The sequence below is a fragment of the Cyprinodon tularosa genome, unplaced genomic scaffold (assembly GCF_016077235.1).
Source record: "Cyprinodon tularosa strain WSP-4 unplaced genomic scaffold, ASM1607723v1 ctg847, whole genome shotgun sequence".
NCBI lineage: Eukaryota > Metazoa > Chordata > Actinopteri > Cyprinodontiformes > Cyprinodontidae > Cyprinodon > Cyprinodon tularosa.
The window spans coordinates 304,885-313,096 of NW_024039615.1; positions in this window are offsets into that span (position 1 = coordinate 304,885).

Here is an 8,212-nt window from a genome sequence, read left to right on the forward strand (position 1 = left end):
TATTTTAATAGTAAAATTAATCATTCCATTGGCAAAATATCTCATTTACCTACTGAAATTAAGGGTGAATACACTTAATTTAAGACATTTTTACTTATTTCTAGATCGTTTTTGCAGTGTATTTTGTATGAGGTTAAATCAGTTGCCTGCTACCCAGCATCCATTATTCAACTGAAGCACAAGGGGGACCAAAAACAGCTGAAAAAGAGACATTCACAAAATGAGAGCGAGTGAGTTTTATTAAAACATGCTTCATGGTTGACCCCTATCTGAGTAAAGGGGGGGGGGGGGGGGGGGGGAGTTGGCTCAATGCACAGAGCTACAGTATGGCACCCGGTCCTGGCACGGCTTTGTGTTTTACATAACCTCGCAAGAATCCAATCAAAGGATTCCTGCTGAGACAGCAACAGAGTCTTTTTCCAAACACACTACTGACCCTTCAGGAAATACAGAGCGCAATATATTAGTGCTGGGACAAACAAAAATAATGTTCATTTCTGTGTAGTTGATGTAAAGAATGTAAAATTTTATATTTTAATGAATTATGCGTCATGTTGTTTTGCAAACATTTTAGAAGCATTTTTAAGTGAGAGATGCAGCCAGTAAAGACAAGAATCAGCTTTGTGTGTAAAGGGATTTTTATTGGGTAAATATCAAATAGCCGAACATGTTTCTTAACTGTTCTCTGTATAATAAGATGGCAGCAATGAAATAGGATATATTCTGACTTAAAATTATACACAATTAACCACTTATACTGATACTGATAGTGCAGAGAGGATGGATGGATGGATGGATGGATGGATGGATGGATGGATGGATGATGGATGGATGATAGATGGATGGATGGATGGATGGATGATAGATGGATGGATGGATTATATATTTTTGGGGGGGTTTATATAGGGTTTTTTTATGATATGGTGGATATAAGGGAATTTTATTGGTTTTGTAAGGGGGATGGATGGGATGGATGGTAAGTTTTAATATGGAGGGTGGTAAAAATGGAGGATTTGGGGATGATTATAAAGGATGGTGGAAATAGAGGGGGGGGGGGGGGGTGTTGGGTTGGATGGTGGATGGAGGTGGAGGTGGAAGGATATGGATATGGAGAAGAGGGGAAAATGGATGGATATGGGGGATATAGGGGTGGATAATGATGGTTTTGGGGGATGGTTTGGGGGGAATTTTTATATAAGGTTTGGATGGTGATGGTTTTTTGGAGGAGGGAGGAATGGAGATGTGGTGGAGGATATGGGATAAAAATTGGAAGGGATGGGTTTGGGAGATGATAGATAATGGATTTTTTAAAAAATGGATGGGATATGAAAGGGTTGGAGGGGATGGATTTTTGGATGGTGGATGGAGATGATGGTGGGTTTGGGAAAAGGATATGGATAAGATATGGATGGTGGAGGGATGGGGAGGAAATGGCTTTGGTTGAGTGATGGGGAGGGGATGGATGATGGTGGATTGGATGGAGGATGGATGGATGGATGGATGGATGGATGGATGGATGGTTGGATGGATGGAGGGATGGAATGGATGGATGGAATGGATGATGGATGGATGGAATGGAGGGGATGATAGAGGGGATGGATGGATGGAGGGAAAAGATGGTTTGGATGGATGATGGATGGAGGGATGGAAGGGAGGGATGGATGGATGATGGATGGATGATGGAGGAGGGTTTTGGGGTTGTAAATGGATGGATGGATGGATGATGGGATGTGGATGGATGGATGGAGATGGAGGGTGGGGATGTGGGATGGATGGATGGGAGGGATATGGATGATGGATGGATGGTGGATGGAGGGATGGAGGGGTTTGGAGGGATGGAGGGAAAGGGATGGATGGGGATGATGATGGTGGTGGGGATGATGATGGATGGATGGATGGATGGGGGTGTTGGTGGATGGAGGGTTTTGGTGGATGGATATGATGGGATTGATGGAGGGATGAGGTGGATGATGATGGATGGATGTGGTTGGAGGGAAATGGAGGGTGAGGAGGGAATGGAGGATGGATGGTGGAGGGATGGGATGGAGGGAGATGGATGTGGATGGTGGATGATGGTGGTTGGAGGGATGGATGGAGGGATGGGGGATGGATGGATGGATGGATGATAGGGGATGGATGGATGGGAGGGTGGAGGGAGAGGGAAATGATGGAGGGAGGGATGGATGGAGGGATGGATGGATGATAGATGGAATGGGGGGGATGGGGATAGATGGATGGATGGAGGGGGAATGGATGATGATGGGGGATGGATGGATGGGTGGATGATAGTGGTGGATGGTGGAGGGGAGGGGAGGTGGATGGAGGGATGGAGGGATGTTGGTGGAGGAAATGGAGGATGGAGGGATAAGGGGAGGGATGGATGGATGATGGGGAAATGGTGGGATGGATGGATGAGGGGGATGATGGATGGTGGATGGTAGGGATGGAATGGGGATGGTATGGTGGATGATGGGGGATGGGATGGATAGGATGGATGATGGTTGGATGGATGGAATGGGGGATGGAAGGGAATTGGATGGATGGATGGATGATGGGGAGGGGAGGGGAGGGTTAAGATGGAGGGATGGATGGGGGTGAGGGTTGGGTGTAGGATGGATGGTGGAGGGATGATGGATGGATGGATGGGATGATGGATGGAGGGGGAAGGGGGAGGGATGAGGAGGGGGATGATGGGATGGGGATGGGGAGGGTTGGGATGGAGGGATATGGGAAGGATGGAGGGGTTTAGGATGGTGGATGGGGAGGGTTGGAGGGAAATATGGAGGATGGATGGGTTAAACCAAAAATATATAAATAATGGTGGATAGGATGGAAGGAGGAAATGGATGGTGGTGGGGATGGGGAAATGGATGGATGATATGAGGGATGGATTTGGAAATTTAAAATGGATGATAGGAATGGGGTTTGGATGGATGGTTGGGATGGTGGGGGTGATAGATGGAGGGATGATGGATGGATTGGATGGATGAGGAGGGGAAATGATGGATGGAGGGATGGATGATAGATGGAGGGAGGGGGAGGATGATGGATGGGGGATGGATGGAAATGGATGGATGATGGATGGTGGAGGGGAGGATGATAGATGGTGGGGGATGGATGGGGGATGGTGGAGGGATGGATGGATGGAGGATGGATGATGGAGGATGGATGGATGATGGATGGATGGATGGAGGGGGGGATGGTGGATGGATGGATGGATGGATGGGGAGGAAGGAGGGGAATGGTGGAGGGATGGATGGAGGGATGATTGGGATGGATGGATGGTGGATGGGTGGGGGAGGTGGATGGATGGTGATAGTGGATGGATGGATGGATGGGATGGTGGATGGAGGGTGGATGGGGATGGATGGGGGATGGTGATAAAATGGATGGATGATGGGATGGAGGATGGTTGGGGATAGATGGATGGAATGGAGGGATGGTTGGATGGAGGGATGGATAGGGGATGGATGGAGGAGGGTGGATGGAGGATATAGGATGGATGGATGGAAAGGGTTGATGGTGGTTTGGATGGAGGGGATGGATGGAATGGAGGGGGGATGGAGGGATGGGATGATAGAGGATAAAAATGGATGGAGGATGAGGGATAGTGGATGGGGTGGATGGATGGGATGGAGGGATGGTTTTAGGATGGGGGATGGATAAAGATGGAATGGTGGAGGATGGTGGATGGAGGGATGGATGGATGGATGATGGATGGATAGGGGATGAATGGATGGAGGGGGATGGTGGATGATGGATTGGATGGATGGATGAATGGATGGAGGATGGAGGGAAATGGATGATAGTGGATGGAGGGAAAATGGATGGGTGGTGTTTTGAATGGGGGGATGGAGGGGATAGATGGAAGGATGGTTTGGATGGTGATAGATGGATGGATGGGGGGATGGATGGATGGGATGGAGGGGAGGATGGGGGATAGATGGAGGGGAGGGATAGTTGGATGGAGGGATGGTGGGGATGGGTATGGAGGGGGAGGGGAATAGATGGATGGGATGGGGGGTTGATGTGGAGGATGATGGATGGAGGGATGGATGGATGAGGGGAATGGATGGATGGAGGGATGATGGATGGTTGGATGGATGGGATGGTGGATGGATGGAGGGATGGATGGATGGATGGATGGATGGAGGGGGGGTGGAGGGGGGGGGGGATGGATGGAGGGATGATGGATGTGGATGGGATGGAAGATGGATGGGAATGATGGATGGATGGATGGGATGGATGGATGGATGGAGGTTGGAGGAGATGGATGGAGGGATTTTGTTGGATGGTGGGGATGGGGGTTGGGGTTGATAGATGGAGGGTTTGGGGGTGTGGATGGATGGATGGAGGTTTTGGGATGGGGGGATGGGGAATGATGATGGATGGATGGATGGAGGTAGATGGATGGATGGATGGATGGATGGAGGTTTTGGGTGGTTGGATGATAGTGGAGGGAAGGGGAAGGGGGATGGAGGGATTTAGGGATGGATGGAGGGAATGATGGATGGGATGGATGGTTGGGATGTAAAGGGGATGGATGGATGGATGGATGGATGGGGGGATGTTGGGGGGAGGGGGGATGGGGAGGGATAGATGGATGGGATGGAGGATGGAGGGAAGAGGGATGGATGGATGGGGGGATGGATGGAGGATGGATGGTTGGAGGGATGGATGGAAGGGATGGAGGGATGGATGGGGGATGATGGATGGGATGGATGGATGATTGTTGGATGGAGATGGATGGATGGAGGAAGGATGATGGATGGATGGATGGAGGAGATGGATGGAATGGAGGAGGGATGGAGGGATGATAGGGGGGGGGGGGGGGGATGGATGGGAGGGATGTAAAGATGGAGGATGGAGGATGGTGGAGGGGATGATGGATGGTTTGGATGGTTTGGATAAATGGTTTAAAATGGATGGAATGGATGGGATGGAGATGGATGGATGGATGGATGGATGATGGATGGTGGAGGAGGGGTTAGATGGATGGATGGTGGATGGATGGATGATAGATGGAGGGATGGGATGGATGGAGGGATGATGGATGGATGGATGGATGGATGGATGATAATGGGGGTGGATGGATGGATGGATAGATGGAGGAGGAGGATGGATGTAGAGGGAAAGGGGGATGAGGGATGGATGGAAATGGATGGATGGATGGATGTGGTTTGGGAGGGTTTTGGATGATAGATGGATGGTGGATGGATAGTGATGGGGGATGGATGGATGGATGGTGGATGGAGGGAGGGTTTTGGATGATAGATGGAGGAGGGAAAGGTGGATGGATGGAGGGATGGTGATAGATGGATGGATGGAGGATGGATGGAGGGATGGATGGAGGTGGATGATAGTGGAGGATGGATGGATGGATGATAGATGGATGGATGGATGGATGGATGGATAGATGGATGGATGATGGATGGATGGATGGACGGATGGATGATGGATGGATGGATGGATGATAGATGGATGGATGGATGGATGGATGGATGATGGATGGATGGATGGATGATAGATGGATGGATGGATGGATGGATGGATGGATGGATGATGGATGATGGATGGATGGATGGATGGATGGATGGATGATGGATGGATGGATGGATGGATGATAGATGGATGGATGGATGATGGATGGATGATAGATGGATGGATGGATGGATGGATGGATGATGGATGGATGGATGGATAGATGGATTGATGATGGATGGATGGATGGATGGATGATAGATGGATGGATGGATGGATGATGGATGGATGGATGGATGATAGATGGATGGATGGATGGATGGATGATAGATGGATGGATGGATGGATGGATGATGGATGGATGGATAGATGGATGGATGATGGATGGATGGATGGATGGATGGATGGATGGATGGATGATGGATGGATGGATGGATGGATGGATGGATGATAGATGGATGGATGGATGGATGATAGATGGATGGATGGATGGATGGATGGATGATAGATGGATGGATGGATGGATGATAGATGGATGGATGGATGGATGATAGATGGATGGATGGATGGATGGATGATGGATGGATGGATGATAGATGGATGGATGGATGGATGGATGATAGATGGATGGATGGATGGATGGATGGATGATGGATGGATGGATGGATGGATGATAGATGGATGATAGATGGATGGATGGATGGATGGATGGATGGATGATAGATGGATGGATGGATGGATGGATGGATGGATGGATGATGGATGGATGGATGGATGGATGGATGATAGATGGATGGATGGATGGATGGATGGATGGATGAATGATAGATGGATGGATGGATGGATGGATGGATGGATGGATGGATGATAGATGGATGGATGGATGGATGGATGATAGATGGATGGATGGATGGATGGATGGATGGATGGATGGATGGATGATAGATGGATGGATGGATGGATGGATGGATGGATGGATGGCTAGATGGATGGATGATAGATGGATGGATGGATGGATGGATGGATGGCTAGATGGATGGATGATGGATGGATGGATGGATGGCTAGATGGATGGATGATGGATGGATGGATGGATGGATGATAGATGGATGGATGGATGGATGGATGGATGGCTAGATGGATGGATGATGGATGGATGGATGGATGGATGATAGATGGATGGATGGATGGCTAGATGGATGGATGATGGATGGATGGATGGATGGATGGATGGATGATAGATGGATGGATGGATGGATGGATGGATGGATGGATGGATGATGGATGGATGGATGGATGGATGGATGATGGATGGATGGATGGATGGATGATAGATGGATGGATGGATGGATGGATGGATGGATGGATGGATGATAGATGGATGGATGGATGGATGGATGGATGATGGATGGATGGATGGATGGATGGATGGATGATAGATGGATGGATGGATGGATGGAGGGATGATAGATGGATGGATGGATGGATGGATGGATGATGGATGGATGGATGGATGATAGATGGATGGATGGATGGATGATGGATGGATGATAGATGGATGGATGGATGGATGATGGATGGATGGATGGATGATAGATGGATGGATGGATGGATGGATGGATGGATGGATGGATGGATGGATGATAGATGGATGGATGGATGGATGGATGGAGGGATGATAGATGGATGGATGGATGGATGGATGATAGATGGATGGATGGATGGATGGATGGATGGATGGAGGGATGATAGATGGATGGATGGATGGATGGATGGATGGATGGATGGATGATGGATGGATGGATGGAGGGATGATAGATGGATGGATGGATGGATGGATGGATGGATGATAGATGGATGGATGGATGGATGGATGGATGATAGATGGATGGATGGATGATAGATGGATGATGGATGGATGGATGGATGGAGGGATGATAGATGGATGGATGGATGGATGGATGGATGGATGGATGATAGATGGATGGATGGATGGATGGATGGATGGATGATGGATGGATGATGGATGGATGGATGGATGGATGGATGATAGATGGATGGATGGATGGATGGATGGATGGATGGATGATAGATGGATGGATGGATGGATGGATGGATGGATGGATGATGGATGGATGGATGGATGGATGGATGATGGATGGATGGAAATTTTCGACCTTTCACCACATTTCAGGCTTCAAAAGTAAAGATACAAAACTGTAATTTTTTATGAAGAATTAACAAAAGGAACACAATGATGGAGGAAGTAAAATGATTGAATATTTTAAACTTTTTTATAATAAAATAAAAACTGAAAGATTGGATGAGTGAAATTATTAGGCCTTCATCTTTGTAGCGCCACATTTTTCTGCGAGGTCTCTCGGGCCGTATCTATCGGTTTTGCACACAGAGACTGAAACTGAGGTTGGATGGAGAGCGTATGAACAGCAGTTTTAAGTTCTTTCCACAGATTCTCATTTAGATTCAGGTGTGGACTTTGACTAGGCCACTCTATACCCTGGATGTGTTTCTCTGTGAACCGTTCCTCTGTAGACGCTGCTTTCTGGTTTGGATCATTGTCTCACTGGAAGATAAATCTCTGTCCCAGTCTCAGGTCTTCTGCAGACTCCAAAAGGTTTTCTTCCAGAATGCTCCTGTATTTGGCTTCTTTCATCTTCCCATCAATTTCAACCGTCTTCCCTGTCCCTGCTAAAGAAAATCAGGCCCAAAC